The sequence below is a fragment of the Nomascus leucogenys genome, chromosome 15, assembly GCF_006542625.1.
Source record: "Nomascus leucogenys isolate Asia chromosome 15, Asia_NLE_v1, whole genome shotgun sequence".
NCBI lineage: Eukaryota > Metazoa > Chordata > Mammalia > Primates > Hylobatidae > Nomascus > Nomascus leucogenys.
This window is the reverse complement of record NC_044395.1, coordinates 34,911,770-34,930,843: the sequence shown is the minus strand read 5'-3', so window position 1 is coordinate 34,930,843 and position 19,074 is coordinate 34,911,770. Positions and strand designations below refer to the sequence as shown.

The 19,074-nt window shown below is 34.2% G+C and overlaps 1 protein-coding gene across 2 annotated transcripts in view; it reads left to right on the top strand.

The window, feature by feature from the left end:
- CNTN5 (contactin 5) overlaps window positions 1-19,074 on the top strand; it is a 1,343,728-nt gene that overhangs the window by 889,585 nt on the left and 435,069 nt on the right. The gene's annotated exons all lie outside the window — the stretch shown is intronic.

The following is a 19,074-nucleotide window of genomic DNA, read 5'->3' as shown; positions in this document are numbered from 1 at the left end:
TCACAGCTGCTGCTGTCTCTGCACATGCTGTTCCCAGATTGAGAGAGACTAAAGAGATGCGTCACTTTCTTGTACCTCCAGCATGGGACTCCACAGCTGAGATACAGAGGAGTAGCAGGCATGTGGTGTACCCCACAACTTCCCACCTCTGCTGCTCTCTGCCAAACAGAACTCCCTGACTTCCAATCTCCAATGCAGCCTTTCCACCCCTGCCTGATCCCTGCAGTCATGGTTTATTCCTCTGAGAGCCCAGTTTCCTGAGGCCAGCAACAAACGTTCACAATTTTTGCTTCCATTGATTCTGCACCTACCACCCCCAGGCCAGTTCAGGAGCAAGAAGGCTTCTCACCTTTGCATGCTTCCAACAATGAAATTTAGAACTGCTTTTGTGGGAGGGAAGTTCAAGCATACAACATGCCCCATAGCTGTCAGCTGCCACTGCCCCAGCTGAGGGTTCCTGCTCTCCCAGTGAAAGGCCCACATCACAGCTGCCCTGCCCCAGCCTGAATGTTTACTTTGACCCAGAGCCCTGTTAACCCCCACAGGCCTCTGATATTCCCTTGGGATCCCACCACCTAAGCATTCTGCCTGCCCTGACCTGAAAGTTCTGCCAGTGACCTGGGTACCAGCCCATCCCTCCCCATCATAGCGAACATCTGAACTAGACTAGACCAAGTAGAAGAAAGAACTTCAGTGCATAACAACTGTTCTTTTGAACTAGCCCAGTCAGTTGCAAATAAAGAAAACAATTTAAAAAACAAAACCTTTGAGAAATAAGAGATGATGTAATGTAACTAAACCTACAAGTTATTGGAATTCCTAAGAGAGAAAAAGAAAAAGTAAACAACCTGGAAAACATATTTGAGAGAATAAATAATTAAAAAATATTGCTAGAGGTAGATATTCAGATATGAGGAAACCAGAGAACATCTATGAGATAATATACAAGATGAGCATTACCGAGGCATTTGGTTACTAGACTATCCAAGGTCGATGCTAAAGAAAAAATGTTAAAGGCAGCTAGAGAAAAGGTTCAAATCATCTACAAAGGAAAATCAATCAGACTAACAGTGGACTTCACAGCAGAGACCTTACAAGCCAAAAGAGGTTGATGTTGTATTTTTAGCCTCCTTAAAAAAAAATGTCAGCTAAGAATTTTATATTACTACAAACTAAGCTTCATAAATGAAGGAGAAGTACTCTTTCCCAGACAAGCAATCACTGAGATAATTTGTCACCACTAGGCCAGTCCTACAAGAAATGCTCAAAGGAATTCTAAATATGGAAACTAAAGTATGATACTAGGCATCAGAAAATGGCAGATATATACAGAACTCACAGACCCTATAAAGCAACTGCATGATTGAAACTCCAAAACAACTAGCTAACACCACTATGTCAGGAATGAAAACTTACATATCAATATTAATCTTGAATCTAAATGACCTACATACCCCACTTAAAACATGTAGCAACCAATTGGATAAATAAATAAGATCTAATGATCTGCTGTCTTCAAGAGACCTATCTTACATGTAATGACATCCATAGGCTCAAAGTAAATGGTTGGAGAAATACCTGTCACACAGATTGAAAACAAGAAAAAGCAGGTTGAACAACAACATCAAGTCAGAAATCAAAAGAAAAAGTTTAATGAAAATAGAAACATAACATACAAAACCTCTGGAATACAGTGAAGGCATTGCTAAGAGGAAAGTTTATAGCATTAAATGCCTACATAAAAAATAGAAAAATCTTCAATTAGAAGTGTAATGCTGCATCTCAAAGAACAGGAAAAACAAGAACAAATCAAACCTAAATGTAGCAGAAGAAAAAATACTAGAGAAGAACTAAATGAGTTTGAGGACAAAAAATGATACAAAGGATCAATGAAATAAAGGGTTGGTTCTTTGAAAGGATTAAAGAAATTGATAGAATGCTAGCTAGCCTAAGGAAAAAAAAAGAGAGAAGATTCAAATAAGTACAATTGGAAATGATTAAGATGACATCACAACTGATACCAGAAAAACAAAAAAAGATCATCAGAGACTAGTATGATCTCCTTGATGTTCACAAACTAGAAAACCTGAAGATGTAAGAAAAATAGCATAGTTCTTGCTTCAAGAAGTTTATTTATTCATTCACTCAATCACGGATTCTTTCAACAAATATAAATTAAATGCCTATTATATTCTAGACACTTGCAGGCACTGATGATACAGCAGTGAAAAACAATGAATTTGCTTTTCAAAGAACATTAATTGTTTTCATTCATTTTTTTATTTAAAGAACATTCCTAGAAATTATATATTTTCATTTTGTGGTGACTACCATATTTTTTTATTTTACAATTTTCCTACTTTTTATCTTTATTCTAATGATTCTTTGAGTTTAGCAGATGTAGAAACATAACATTCCCAAGCAATGTTAAATTTATATGTCTTTTAAACAATTTTATATCCTGTATTTTTCTCGTTTCACTTATTCTACTGAATTGGTTAGAATTTCAAGATCAATGTAAAGTTGCTTCTTTAGTGGAAATGCCTCTAATGTTTCTCTATTAAGTATAATATTTGTTTCAAGTTAGAGAGAATTAATGAAACTAAGCTGTTGAGATCTTAATTTGGTTCTCAGCTTGAATATTATTAGCGTATAGAAATGCTACTGACATTTGTATGTTGATTTTTGTATCCCGAGACTTTACTGAAGTCACTAATCAGGTCTAGGAATCTTCTAGAAGAGTCTTTAGGGTTTTCTAAGTAAACAGTCATATCTTCAGTGAACAGAGATAATTTGACATTCTCTTTCCCAATTTGGATGCCTTTTCTTTCTCTTACGTGATAGCTCTGTTTGGGACTTCCAGTATTATATTGAATAGAATTAGTTAAAGTAGCCATCCTTGTCCTTTCCCAGTTCTTAGTGAAAATGCTTTCAACTTTTCCCTGTTCAATCCGATGTTGCCTGTAGTTTGTCATGGATGGCTCTTATTATTTTGAAGTATGTTCCATCTATGCCTAGTTTGTTGAGGGTATTTATTATGAAGAGATGTTGGATTTTATCAAATACTGTTTTTTTGCATCTATTGAGATGATCATATAGTTTTCATTCTTATATCTGTTTATGTGGTGGATCATGTTTATTGATTTGTGTATATTGAGCCATCCTTGCATCCCTTGAGCGAAGCACATTTGATCATGGCAAATTATCTTTATGAGGTATTGTTGGATTCACTTTGCTAGTATTTTGTTGAGGAGTTTTGCATTGATGTTAATCAGGAATATTGACCTGTAGTTCCTCTTTTATTGTCGTTTTGTCCTTCCCTGATTTTGGTATCAGGGTGATACTGGATTTGTAGAGTGAATTAGGAAGACATCCCTTCTCCCTGATTTTTTGGAATAGGTTTAGTGAGGTTGGTACTGGCTTTTCTTTGTACATCTGGTAAAATTTGGCTTTGAATTCGTGTGGTGTTAGGCTTTCTTTTTGTTAGGAGATTTTTTTTTATTACTGATTCAATTTCATTACTCATTGTTGGTCTATTCAGGGTTTCTGTTTCTTCCTAGTTCAATCCTGGAAGGTTGTATGTTTACAGGACTTTATCCATTTCCTCTAGGTTTTCTAGTTTGTGTTCATAAAGGTCATCATACCAGTCTCTGTATTAGTTGTGATGTCATCTTAATCATTTCTGATTGTACTTATTTGAGTCTTCTCTCTTTTTTTATTCTTAGCCCAACTAACATTCTATGAATTTTCTTTATCCTTTCAAAGAACCAACCTTTTACTTCATTAATTCTTTTTATCTTTTTTTTTTGGTCTCAAAACTCATTTAGTTCTGCTCTAATATTTGTTATTTTTTTCTGCTACCTTTCATTTGTTCTTGTTTTTCTAGTTCTTTGAGATGCAACATTCGGTTTCTAATTAAAAATCTTATATTTTTTGTATTTACTGATTTATGTATATTGAGCCATCCTTGCATCTCTGGAAAAACATTTGATCGTGGTGGATTATCTTTTTGTTGTATTGCTGGATTCAGTTTGATAGTATTTTGTTGAAGATTTAATGCTATAAACTTTAATGCTACGAACATTCCTCTTACCATTGCCTTTGCTGTATCCCAGAGGTTTTTGTAAGTTACATTTCTACTTTCATTCATTAATTTTTTTTTAATTTCTGACTTGATTTTGTTGTTTAACATGCTCTTTTTTGTTTTCAATTTGTGTAATAGATATTTCTACAACCCTTTACTTTGAGCCTATGGATGTCATTACATGTGATGTGGGTATCTTGAAGACTTCATATGATTAGATCTTATTTATTTATCCAATTTGCCACTGTATGTTTTAAGTGGGGTATTTAGGTTATTTACATTCAAGATTAATATTGATATGTGATGTTTTGTTCCTGACATAGTGTTGTTAGCTAGTTGTTTTGGAGTTTCAAATAATTTATTTACGTCTTAATACTCTTTTTTTCATCACTCTGTTTCCCTGCTAGCCTCATACATGTCTCCAAAGCTTTATGTGTTACTATATCTTTATGGTCAAAAGATCTCTGCAGTGATTCAGAATGTGGGCTCTGGAATCAGACATCCTACTTGGAATTTTGCCTCTATTGTTTACTAATTGTGTAACATTGGGCAAGCTACATAGCTTCTCTGAGCTTCAGTTTCCCACAAAAGTGTCTATCTAAAATGATATTTTAATAAGAAATGAATTAAAACACACATATATAAATATTCATTGTATAGTATGTGGCAGGTAGTGAGTATTCAGTAAATGGTAACTATCATCATCATCATCTTGTCTCCATTGTCAATACTTTTTAAACGTTTGGGGTGAGATGACATTTGAACTATTAACTGGTAAGATTTTCTGAGAACTTCTTTTGGTCATGTATTTTCTATTTTTTTTTTTTCTTGAAATGGAGTCTCACTTTGTTTGTCAGGCTGGAGTGCAGCGGCATGATCTCGGCTCACTGCTACCTCTGCCTACTGGGTTCAAATGTTTCTCCCACCTCAGCCTCTCAAGTAGCTGGGATTACAGGTGTGCACCACCATGCCCTGCTAAATTTTTTTTGTATTTTTAATAGAGATGGGTTTCACCATGGTGACCGGGCTAGTCTCAATCTCCTGACCTCAAGTGACCTGCCCACTTTGGCCTCCCAAAGTGCTGTGATTACAGGCACGAGCCACCGTGCCTGACCTGGTCATACATTTTCTATTCATGAGCATAGAATGGTTTATTTTTTTCTAAATCTAAATTCAGCTCACTACTGAGCTTATTCATTCAGGAATATCTATTAAGTAACTAATATGGTGCTTGGCACATATGCATGCAATTAATATTAGTTTAATAAAGGAAAAAGCTGTGAATTAAAAAAGACAACTGAACTGTTATTTGGTATACATGGTGCTAGATGCTGGATACAAGGATATGTATGCTACCTTTTTATGTAAATTAATAATGGCTGTCATTTATTAAGGGTTCAGTGTAAGTTAAGGTCTATTTTTGGATAAAATGCAAGCATTATCCCCTGACAATCATTTTGAGGTAGGTATTGTTATTCCTGTTACACAAGTAAGGAAACTGAGGGTTTATCCAAGGTCACATGGATAATAAGTGGAAGAGACGTAATTCAAATCCATGTCTTTCTGATTCTAGAGGTCAAGCTTTTATATATTGCAGATGTATAAATAACTTGACCTCCCACCACGATGACATGAACTGGCAATACAGAAAAGTCATTGACTTTCTAATAGTAGAAGATTAGTAAGCTTTTCTACTCCTGCTAATTTTAGTGAACCAGAGAATGGATCTACTCCTCTATTTTTGTACAGCCCGCAAGCTAAGGCGTTTTTTTATTTTTAACATTTTTAAATGTTTGAAAAATCCACCTTTAACTTCATCACATGTTAAAATCATATAACAGTACCTACATAATACCCTCAATTTTTCCTTTTGCTCTGCAAAGCTTCAAGTATTTACTATCGGACCCTTTATAGAAAATGTCTGCCTAACCTTGAACTAGACTATTTGGGATGCCCTTCAGCAATGTGAGTAATGCATATGCCATAGTTGATTTACAGAAAAAAAAATGTATCACTAGCAAATAGACACATTAGCCCTACACAGTTTCTGGAACTGTTTTCTTATACTTCAGTGCAAAAGAACTAGAGCAACGGCAAAACAGAAGCAAATATCAAAAGACTACTAGTACATTGGGCTGATGCTTAATGTAAAAATGAGATTCTCTCAAGAATTTGTTTATATAATTAATGAAAAATTTCACACAATAGTAACCTGTTAAAAATAAATGATTTTAAATACCCTTTTAAATGTGCAGACAATAAACTGAATCCTTCCTTAAACTTGAGTATTATCCAAAGATGATTTTACATATTAGTTGAGCCTAAATGAAGATCACAAATTAAAACTTTCTGAAATAATTAAAAGGTAGGAAAGAAAGAATTGGGCCAAGGACAGGGAGCAGATTTGCTTTAAGGTAAGACATGAAGTTTTTAGCCAAGAGGTAAGATAAGTTGAAAATTTTGATCACTAGTCAGCTGAGTTATGAAATAAAACAGCTTCCAATGATTTTTTTTAATTAAACATGGTATCAATTATTCAGATAGAACTGTTGAGGTTATAGCTTATAAAAGAAAAAAATGCGAATCTATCTTACTTGATTAAACTATACAACAGCAAATGAGCTAAGGGAGTCAAGAAAGCAAGCAATTTACATCTTCAGGTATTTGATCAGGAGGCCAGGCCTATTGTGAGTGCTCTGCAATACACAAATGAAGTTGAAAACAAATTTGGCAGAGCAAAACACTCAAGCACACATATGCAAACAGCATAAGAATTCCTGTAAAGGGCTCTTTTGATTTTTACTTTGGTTATGGTATAACCATAACCAAAACCATAATCATAGTATAATCATGGTTATACCATAACCAAAGTAAGAATTCAAAACAGTCCTTTACAGGAATTCTTATGCAGTTTGGGACTCGATTGGATTTGCAAAGGGAAAAAAAAACCTACTTCTTTATTAAAATGCAGTTCTCAGGTTGAAAAGCATAACGTTATACTCAGAGTCAAACTGTCTTAAAAATCTACTCACCAGTTAATTATGTTTTTCTCATTAGAATGTGGAAAAGAAATAACTGTGTCATCTAGATGGGCTGTTCTAAGTAGAGACTAGTGGAGGCAAAAATTGCCTGAGGAGTTGAAAGAAACATAGCAGAGGGAAATTTCTAGTAGATAATAACTGCCATCACCCTGGGTCAAAGGAACACCGCTAGCTTTAAAACTATGGTAATTTCCAAGAAACTCTAAATATTATTTTTTTTGGAAAGAATATTTTCAAACTATTCATCTGACAAAGGATTAATATCCAGAATATCCAAGGAACTGAAATAACTCAATAGCAGAAAAACAAATAATCTGATTTACGAATGGGCAAATGAGCTGAATAGATACCTGTCAAAAGAAGACATACAAATGGGCACCAGATAAAAGTATTCAACATCATAATCATCAGGGAAATTCAAATCAGACCACAGGGAGACATCATGTCATCCCAGTTAGAATGGCTGTTATGAAAAAGGCAAATATAACAGATGCTGGTGAGGATGTAGAGAAAAGGGAACTCTTTTTAATGATATTTTTGTTTTCTTTTATTGTATGCAAATATTGTATATAGTTCTATCATCGTATATAGATAATTTTGTATCTTACATATATTTTTTATTATACATTAAGTTCTTGAATACATGTACAGAATGTGTAGGTTTGTAACATAGGTATACACTTGCTATGGTGGTTTGCTGCACCCATCAACCTGTCACCTACATTAGGTATTTCTCCTAATGCTATCGCTCCCCTAGCACCCAACTCCCCTCCCCCTGCCCCAACAGGTCCCAGTGTGTGATGTTCCCCTCCCTGTGTTCTCATTGTTCAACTTCCACTTATGAGTGAGAACCTGTGGTGTTTGGTTTTCTGTTCCTGTGTTAGTTTGCTGAGAGTGATGGTTTCCAGCTTCATCCATGTCCCTGCAAAGGACAGGAACTCATCCTTTTTTATGGCTGCATAGTATTCCATGGGGTATATGTGCCACATTTTCTGTATCCAGTCTATCATTTATGGGCATTTGGGCTAGTTCCAAGTCTTTGCTATTGTGAATAGGCTGCAATAAACATACATGTACATGTGTCATTATAGTAGAATGATTTATAATCCTTTTGGTACATACCCAGTAATGGGATTGCTGGATCAAATGGTATTTCTGGTTCTAGATCCCTCAGGAATTGCCACACTGTCTTCCACAACGGTTGAACTAATTTACACTCCCACCAACAGTGTAAAAGCGTTCCAATTTCTCCACATCCTCTCTAGCACCTGTTGTTTCCTGACTTTTTAGTGATTGCCATTCTAAATGGCATGAGATGGTATCTCTTTGTGGCTTTGATTTGCATTTCTCTAATGACCAGCAATGATGAGATTTTCTTCATATGTTTGTTGGCTGCATAAATATCTTCTTTTGTGAAGTGTCTGTGCATATCCTTCGCCCACTTTTTGATGGGTTTGTCTGTTTTTTTCTTGTAAGTTAGTTTAAGTTCTTTGTAGATTCTTGATGTTAGCCCTTTGTCAGACAGATAGATTGCAAAAATCTCCCTTTCTGTAGGTTGTCTGTTCAGTCTGATGATAGTTTCTTTTGCTGTACAGAAGCTCTTTAGTTTAATTAGATCTCATTTGTCAATTTTGGCTTTTGTTGCCATTGCTTTTGGTGTTTTAGTCATGAAGTCTTTGCCCATGCCTATGTCCTGAATGGTATTGCCTAGGTTTTCTTCAAGGGTTTTTGTGGTTTTAGGTCTTATGTTTAAGTCTTTAATCCAACTTGAGTTAATTTTTGTATAAGGTGTAAGGAAGGGGTCCAGTTTCAGTTTTCTGCATATGGCTAGCCAATTTTGCCAACAGCATTTATTAGATAGGAAATTCTTTCCCCATTGCTTGTTTTTGTCAGATTTGTCAAAGACCAGATGGTTGTAGATGTGTGGCATTATATGTGAGGCCTCTGTTGTGTTCCACTGGTGTATATATCCATTTTGGTTACCAGTACCATGCTGTTTTGGTTACTGTAGCCTTGTAGTATAGTTTAAAGTAAGGTAGCATGATGCCTCCAGCTTTGTTCTTTTTTCTTAGGATTGTCTTTGCTGTATGGGCTCTTTTTCGGTTCCCTATGAAATTTAAAGTAGTTTTTTCTAAATCAGTGAAGAAAGTTAATGGTATCTTGTTGGGGATATCATTGAATCTATACATTACTTTGGGCACTATGGCCATTTTCACGATATTGATTCTTCCTATCCATGAGCATGGATGCTTTTTCCATTTGTTTGTGTCCTCTGTTATTTCCTTGGGCAGTAGTTTGTAGTTTTCCTTGAAAAGGTCCTTCACATCCCTTGTGAGATATGTTCCTGGGTAATCTATTCTCTTTGTAGCAATTGTGAATGGAAGTTCACTCATCATTCTGTTTGTCTATTATTGGCATGTAGGAATGCTTGTGATTTTTGCACATTGATTTTGTATCCTGAGACTTTGCTAAAGTTACTTATTAAGGAGATTTTGGGCTGAGACCATGGGGTTTGCTATATATACAGTCATGTCTCCTGCAAACAGAGACAATTTGACTTCCTTTCTGCCTATTCGAATGCTCTTTCTTTCTTTCTCATGCCTGATTCCCCTCTCTAGAACTTCCAATATCATGTTGAATAGGAGTGGTGAGAGAGGGCATCCTTGTCTTGTGCCGGTTTTCAAAGGGAATGCTTCCACCTTTTGCCTATTCAGTATGATACTGGCTGTGGGTTTTTCATAAATAGCTCTTATTATTTTGAGATAAGTTCCATCAATACCTAGCTTATTGAGAGTTTTTAGCATGAAGGGGTGGGGTATTGAATTTTGTTGAAGGTCTTTTTTGCATCTATTGAGGTAATCATGTGGTTTTTGTCACTAGTTCTGTTTATGTGATGGATTATGTTTATTGATTTGCATATGTTGAACCAGCCTTGAATCCCAGGGATGAAGCCAGTCTGATAAGCTGGTGGTGGATAAGCTTTTTGATGTGCTGCTGGATTTGGTTTGCCAGTATTTTAGTAAGGATTTCCCCATTGATGTTCATCAGGAATATTGGGCTGAAATTTCTTTTTTTGTTGTGTCTCTGCCAGGTTTTGGTATCAGGATGATGCTACCCTCATAAAATGAGTTAGAGAGGAGTCCCTCTTTTCTATTTTTTGGAATAGTTTCAGAAGGAATGGTACCAGCTCCTCTTTGTACCACTGGTAGAATTCGGCTGTGAATCTATTGGATCCTGGGCTTTTTTTTTTTTTTTGGTTGGTAGGCTATTAATTACTGCCTCAATTTCAGAATTTGTTATTGGTCTATTTAGAGATTTGACTTCTTTCTTCTTTAGTCTTGGAAGGGTGTATATGTCCAGATTTTCTAGTTTATTTGCACAGAAGTGTTTATAGTATTCTCTGATGGTAGTTTGTATTTCTGTGGGATCAGTGGTGATATCCACTTTGTCATTTTTTATTGTGTCTATTTGGTTCTTCTCTCTTTTCTTCTTTATTAATCTGGCTAGTGGTCTATTTTGTTAATCTCTTAAAAAAAAAACAGCTCCTGGATTCATTGATGTTTTTGAAGGGTTTTTCATGACTGTATCTCCTTCAGTTCTGTTCTGATGTTAGTTATTTCTTGTCTTCTGCTAGCTTTTGAATTTGTTTGCTCTTGCTTCTCTAGTTCTTTTAAATGTGATGTTAGGGTGTCAACTTTAGATCTTTCCAGCTTTCTCCTGTGGACATTTAGTGATATTAATAGAAATAAATTTGATTTTTAACATTAGGCAGAGTAACCTTGAATTCATACAATATAGAAGAGTAGGTATTTAGGTATAGTGCTACTTCTGCTACAGCTCTTCAAACTGCAGAGCACCGTCAGGAGGGTGGGGTGGGTATTTTTACATTTTAGTCTTTCCTATATTCTTCAAATAAAGAACAAAATTATGTTGTCCAGTTGCCTATTATTTTCCAAAAAGTGTATCCTGGAATCTTAGAATAATCCCCTTTATTCTTGTAATACAAAGATTGGAGCTGTATACATATATTATTAAAAATATTTTTACTTCATTTAAAAATACATCTTTTATTATATGTCAAACACTATATAGAAGGCTTTAAAATGTAATTAATTATGATGGGAATATAAAGTCTTCTAATGTATAATTTAATAGATATATATGACACATTTTCTCAACTGTAATAGAAGAATATTCATTTCAGCAACTTTTTTCTATGTTAGGTTTCTGAGATAAGTCATTATAAAATTACAGAAAGTTGTAATGTTGTAAATAAGTGGGATGACTTTTTATGCTGATAACATTGTTTTGCTCCATTAGAGTATCAAATCAATTATCAAAATATAACATATTTTACTTGCTATTCATTATAATAATGGGTATTAGGAAAATTATTTCATAAATGTGAACATACACATTGAACTAGGTTTGAAATTATAGGTTATATATAATTACACGTTGAAAATAGGTTCTGAACTTACAGTCATAGGCTGTGAGTTAAAATCATGAAGTTTTTAGCATCTAGCGATGTAGTCCCAGTGTGAAAAACTATCTTGCTTCAGGCTAAATCTGGCTATACAAGTGTTTTTATTTTTTTACACTTGCAGTGTAAGAGCAGAATAGGCAGATAGTCCAATTTAACAAAGGCTGAAGTTGTGCCAGGGGAATAAAATGAAGGGAGAAAGGGGTAAAGAGTCATAGTGGTAGGCAAGAAAGTAATTATGTAAGGAAATATTATAAAATAACTGAAGAGGGTAGTTAGGCATGAAAGCTCGAGAGACAATTTAATACACCTGCAAGTTATAAGAACTGGTATACTAAATAAATTGCTGGTTTTACTATGACATCCTTTTCTCATCACAATGGATTTGTAGTACTCACACTCTCTGTATATGATGTATTTATCCTTTCACATTTTTCTTTTTATTGCTTAGCTTTAAAATTTTCTGAGACTTTTAGTCAATTAAGACTGATCTGAATTTGGAAAAAAATGAACTTAGAAGTAAACAAATTAGGATTATTTATCTAATTGTTTATGTAGATGGTAGAAATTTCATCAAATGTATAAAACCTCTGCCAGAGTTCATAGACTATATTCACGTTAAACACATTGATATACATCTTTTTCATTGTAGATTATTTATCATTTATATTATTCAATGTTGAAGTAGCTTTTTGTAACACATGAAATGCAAAAGAAAAGACCTAAGATCAAAAACATTTTTATCACACTCTGTGGACAGTTTATCATTTTACAAAAGCAATTGCAATTTACCGTTTCACTTATGATGTAATTAAAAGTGTCTTGTTCAAGGGAAGCATATGCTGGTTTGCTTTGGTTTCTTTTTTATAATCCCTTTGGAGGACTGATTAATATCTGATAATATGTAAAGTGAAAATGACAAGCCATAGCAAGAGATTACTCATCTGACCTGTTATATATAACCAGAGAAAAAACGGGGCTAATGAAAGTTTCATTACAATTTGTCATTATCTTTATAGATTTTCCTTCCTATTTCTCCGCTATATCTTAATTCAATTCTTATCTTCATATAACGGATGTTAGTATATTTTTTGAGATACCTATAATTAGCTCAACTGATATTTTGGAGAGACAGTTTTTATTAAAAGTTAGCATGATATGATGTCCCATTCACAGGTGACTGATAACAAATACTTAAAAGAATTGGAGCATTATATCATGTGATGTAATAGGAAAGTATTTAATCAAATAATTTTATTGCTTAAAACATTCTAAACCAAAAGTATCATAATAGCTCTAGATTTTTTTAATGCTAATTTCAAAGCTGAATTAGTCACTTTGAAAACTCAAATCTTTTCTGCCATGAGTTCTTATTCTTGTTAGCTAATTTTAGTGAATGTCAGTGTCCTAATCATAAATGGGGATAATAAGCCCTCCCATATCTGTTTACAAATTGATCACAGACTCACAAGTTTACAGTTGCCAATAAAACACCAAAAAGCTTCATTTTTCTATGGCTTTTCTGTCAAGGTACCATTCAACACTCACATTTTTATTTTTAAGAGCTCTTATTAAGAATCTTATTTGCTCTAGAGTGTGTTATGGTAGCCATTCTGTGCAGACAAATGACTAAATATCAGAAAATGCTAATTTAATTTTTTTCTCAAAATATATGTAAGAACTGCTTTTTCTATTCTTTGTCAGAAACTAATTTTTAATAAGATGTCCTTATTGAAGATTATTTTAAAATTCCTAAAATTAGTGTGGTTTAACTTCCAAACATTGAATTGCTTTTGTCCTGGTATAGTTTTTAAAACTTTAGAATCAATCACATTGACTTTGATTTGCCAACTCTATTAAATATATGACTGCAGTGAATTTTTTACTTGCTTTTCACGTAGCTTTAGTAATCTCTAAAAAACAAGAATTAGCATCTACTTCCAGGAAGCCTTGCAGAGAGTAGGTATGTTAGTAGCTAGTGAACTATTTTCATTCATTTCCTTTTCTCTTTTCTCTTTTCTAAACGTTTAGAAGGTGAAAAATAGTTTGTGAATGAAGTTTGACTAATTTTTATTACAGGATATTTGCATGGAATGCCAAAAAAATTTACAATGACCTGAATAATCGTGATGATAATAACAGGAACAATAAATGCAGCCAATGAAAGACTTCAATATGCAGTCACTTTGCAAGTGAGGCAGCAAATACCAAGTCAGTATTACAAAACTTGTCCGTTGTTTTTACAGAAATCATAGAAATTAAAGCTGAAGACCTCTCATATTGAGAAGCCAGATCAGTTCCTTAATCTTTCATATAATATATATGACACTCAAGTGTAATTAATGAAACTTAATAAAATTTGTCTCTGACATATAGTCTAATATAATTTGCCTTTTCAATGGTCTTTTTGTAAAAAGTCAAAATCTCAACTTTATAAAAAATTTTAAAATTTTGAATAAATCATATCTATGTTCACAGCACTTTTAGAAAATTGACAATCCTTGGAGCACTGATAGTCTAAAACTCTTTGGGGCCACCTACAGGATAAATGAATACCTCAGTATTGGCACTCCATTCCTCTTCCTTTTTCCAAACACAACTCCTATAAGCTGGACATTGCCACTTATTCAGAACAGACTTAAGACTGGGAAACATAAATCCAGGAGACAAATCAACCACAGCGTTTTACTTCTAACTGTATAGCTTTTATTCTCGTGTCTTGAGCCTTTTCCTCACTCCTCCCCAATAACTAAACCAACCTATTGTATTTAACATATATAAGATACAAGATCAGTGTCCAGAATCTCTTATGTACTATCTCTTTTGATAGTTTCAGATACTCTGTTTCCCTCCATTATTTAAAATAATGCTTTTTAGGGAATAATTTTTGAAATATTTTTCAGGTGTTTGTGTGTGGGTACATATAGCTCACATTCTATCTACTCAAGGCGTCTCAGGAGGTTAAAAAAGAAAAAAAGACTTTCTGAATAGTTTGCCAAGTTTCTCTGCCAACTCTATTACCAAGTGTCATCTTTATGAAGTCTATGAAGTCTTTCAGGAGAAATCCCCTTAGGACTGGGGATATCTCTAACTTGTTTTGGCTCCTCTTAAGTTTAGAGTCAAATTTGTAGCCAACTTCCAATAATTTACAAAAATACATAGTGTATATTCCTAAATGCTTGTTTTGCCCTGCAGGCTCCTTACCATGCTTATGTTATCGTCACCTGGAATTCTGCAACTATTGTTTTATTTGTTTACTTATTTTTATTGAGAAAGATACATATTTTAAGCTGCCTCAAATACTTTGTGGAACAATACAGGGATGAAAAGAGTAACTGAAGAATGTCAAGAAGGAAGGAAGACAAGGCAAAAAGGAAGAGAAGGAGGAAGGAAGGGAGGGAAAAGGAAGAAAAAAGGAAGGAAGCAAAGGAAAAATCTAAAGTCTGTGCATATGTGTGTTCATGTATTAATAGCTCCCATTTAGAGAAACGGTGTGAAATGATATATGGTAAATGTTCATGGTATGTATTTGGTCGCTCATGAGTGTGGCTGTGACAAGCTGAGCTTTGAGGACTTGGGCTTATATACCTATTTGGTGACCCAGACCCCTGTGAGCTATGAACAGTTGGCCCAAGTAGGTATGATTAATTCGTTTATATATCTATATCCTTTACAGTTTTTCTGCATAACCAGTACCTAACACAGTGTTTAATGTATAGTATGCATTGAATAAATTCATAAAATTGTTCGTCTTACATCTGATCAATATGGCTCAAATCTCATATCCCAAGTCTACACTCCATCATCTAAAGTTCTTAATAACATCTATTGTTGTATGTTTTTTGTTTTTTGTTTTTTTTTTGCATAGTTCTTCTAGCATGAATAGGTGCAGTAATTCTGCAAGCTACAGTTCTAGTTACAGCCCTTCTTTTAAACCCTGCACGAGCTTCTTAACTCAGAAAAAGAAAGGTCGCCAGTTTCATCCATGTCCCTACAAAGGATATGAACTCATCCTTTTTTATGGCTGCATAGTATTCCATGGTGTATATGTGCCACATTTTCTTAATCCAGTCTATCGTTGCTGGACATTTGGGTTGGTTCCAAGTCTTTGCTATTGTGAATAGTGCCGCAATAAACATACGTGTGCATGTGTCTTTATAGCAGCATGATTTATAGTCCTTTGGGTATATACCCAGTAATAGGATGGCTGGGTCAAATGGTATTTCTAGTTCTAGATCCCTGAGGAATCGCCATACTGACTTCCACAATGGTTGAACTAGTTTACAGTCCCACCAACAGTGTAAAAGTGTTCCTATTTCTCCACATCCTCTCCAGCACCTGTTGTTTCCTGATTTTGTAATGATGGCCATTCTAACTGGTGTGAGATGGTATCTCACTGTGGTTTTGATTTGCATTTCTCTGATGGCCAGTGATGATGAGCATTTCTTCATGTGTTTTTTGGCTGCATAAATGTCTCATAGGTGGGAATTGAACAATGAGAACTCATGGACACAGGAAGGGGAACATCACACTCCGGGGACTGTTGTGGGGTTGGGGGAGGGGGGAGGGACAGCATTAGGAGATATACCTAATGCTAAATGACGAGTTAATGAGTGCAGGAAATCAACGTGGCACATGGATACATATGTAACAAACCTGCACATTGTGCACATGTACCCTAAAACCTAAAGTATAATTAAAAAAAAAAAAAAGAAAGAAAGAAAGGTCGGAGCAAAGACAAAGTCTAGGGCCCTGTGACTTTTGATCACAAAATTTCTCATCTTGTTTCTTAACTGCAGTATTTGTAAATGTGCTTTATAGTAAGTCCAGAAAGATATTTACTTCAGTTTGTAATTTGAACCTGAATTTTAGAGTCTTCATATTGTGATTTTTATTTTTACTCCCTTTTTTTCCTGTAAAGGTAAAAAATAGAACACACGAACATGTATTTTTGACCTTGCGTAATTGCAATAAAACAATTCAAGCCCAAATCTATGAAAGCACTTGGTCTTTTTTCCATTTGTCTTCTTGGTACATGTAATGGGTCATCTATTAAAATAAGATGATAAACACTGAACCTGCACATACATCCACTGAAGTATTTCAAAGTTCTCTGATTAAATGCCTCCAAAGAAATTAACTCCTTTCTCTTCTTAGTGAGAGATGAACAAACAGTTAAATTTTCACTCAGACCATTCAGTCTAACCACCATCCCCATCAACCAAGAATTTTTTCACATAAACCATTCTGCCTTAGATCAACCATAATCTTGCTTGGCACAGGGACCACTTTTACATTATAGATAACAATGTTTCAATTTTCTTTATGGTAGGAAAGAGTTAAGTGAGAAATGTACATACTCCATGAAAGTACAGACTTCTTTTTAGTATTTCTTTATATGTCTTTAAGAAAGAAAAAAAAATCTACTCACAATATAAAAAAATCTATTTATATTTGGGCTTCTGGTGCTATAGTTCCCAGGAAATAATGACACAGAGACAATTCTATGAGGAAATGTTGAGTTGTGCTTGTATTAAAAGCTGGTACAAAATAAAGCAATTAGAGTGAAGTATTATCTTTTGGGTCATTGGGTTCTCGAAACACAATTTAGGTCACAATTATTCTATAATTTTCTTTTCTTTGTGTGTTTAAGTTCTAAGGCATGCCTGTACTTCAATTCCTCCGAAATAGGCATTAATTTAGGACTGTTTTCTATTAAAACAATCTTGTAAATACAGTAGGTTCATTTGAAATGTCATAAAAATAAGCATAATATAAACTTGTAGTAAATGGATTGAAATAGATATTTATGTTTTAGAAACCATTTAAAAAATTCAGTTAAAATAAATTGATATCCAAATGGCCTTCCAAAATTTGTAGATTCAATGAAGATGAAAAGAGGAAAGTGAAACCACATAATCCCTAGAGATATTAAAGTCAAGCATGGTGGCTTTCGCCTATAATCCCAGTACTTTGGGAAGCAGAGGCCAGAGGATTGCTTGAGACCAGTCTTGGCAACATAGCGAGACTCTGTCTCTACGAAGAATTTGAAAAATTAGCTGAGTATATTGGCGTGTGTCTGTAGTCCCAGCTACTTTGAAGGCTGAGACTGGAGGATTTCTTGACCCCAGGACTTACAGACTGCAGTGAGTTATGATCGCACCATGCATTCCAGCCTGGGCGACAGAGGGAGGAGGCTCTCAAAATATATATTAAAGCCCTGCCACAACCACTGCCTAACTATCTTGTGTTGTATTTCTAGGAGTAAAGTAAAAGGAAGTCAAATTAGAAATCTTGCCATGCTTCGATTTCATATTAAGATCATTTTTTTGGAAAAAAAAAGCCTCTAAGAATCAGTCCTTTTGAGTTTAAAGCCATGAGTTGCATATATTTGTTTGTTTGTTACAGACAATCATGTGTATGTTGTATTATCTGATACATATGAAGTTCAAAAAGAGACAAGCATAATATTTGGTAATAGAAATCAGAGCAGTAACCTTGTAGGTACATATATTTGAAAATGACTGCCTTGATTTTTACTGCTACAGAAGTTAGTGTATATATTTTTAAAATAACAATCCCCCAGAAAAGTAGAACTAGAATTGCTGTGTTTCTTTTGTCCTGCTACTTTATGAAAAGCTTGTTTATAAAGAAACATCGAATTTTGTATAAAATCATAAGCACATTCTGCAATAATGAATACTTCTCTATTTATCTGGTATCATGTCTTCACTGTTTATTAGACCCCCATGATTTTGGATATGTTTAAGAAGAGTTGGTTATACATTCAGCAAAATAATAAGTAAATTCTTACCCATCCCACAAATATAATGTGTAGAATTTTTTAGATTGTTATAAACTAGTAATTTATCTCCTTCATACCCACTAGTATATTTTCTTGATTGTTCAGTTTATTTGTCAAATTGATATTAAATTTGAAGCTCTACCTTGTATTGCTACAAAGCATATTATTTTAGCATGAATAATTAAAATATATTTTAAAAATCTCTTTTACAATTTGTGCCTAATGGAAGAAATGGCAGAACATTTCTAAGAAGCATTTCTTACCATGGAAACATGATTTACAGACCCAGAATTCTGGGACAGTTTATTTATAAAAATGTTGAACTCCTACCATTTGCAATAAAGTAGTCTAAAAGTTGTCTTATTGATCAACCTAGCCCAAGAAAAAGGAAAGGGGCATATGTACTGCGGTATAAATAGTTTAATAAGCAATAATAGAATTACAAATAAAATTACACATCATTCCCTTTTGGACCATTTTCTTTTTAGGAAAGTCTTTTCAAATTGTGTAAATGCAACATAGTTTAAGGGAAGGCCATTGAACTCCAATACTATAATCCCTTATACATAGAAGTGAGTATTTCGTTAACTAATACTCCCAGACTAATCAAAATGGATGAGAGTAGTTAATTCACAGATTCCATTCTAGGCTTTCATAAAAT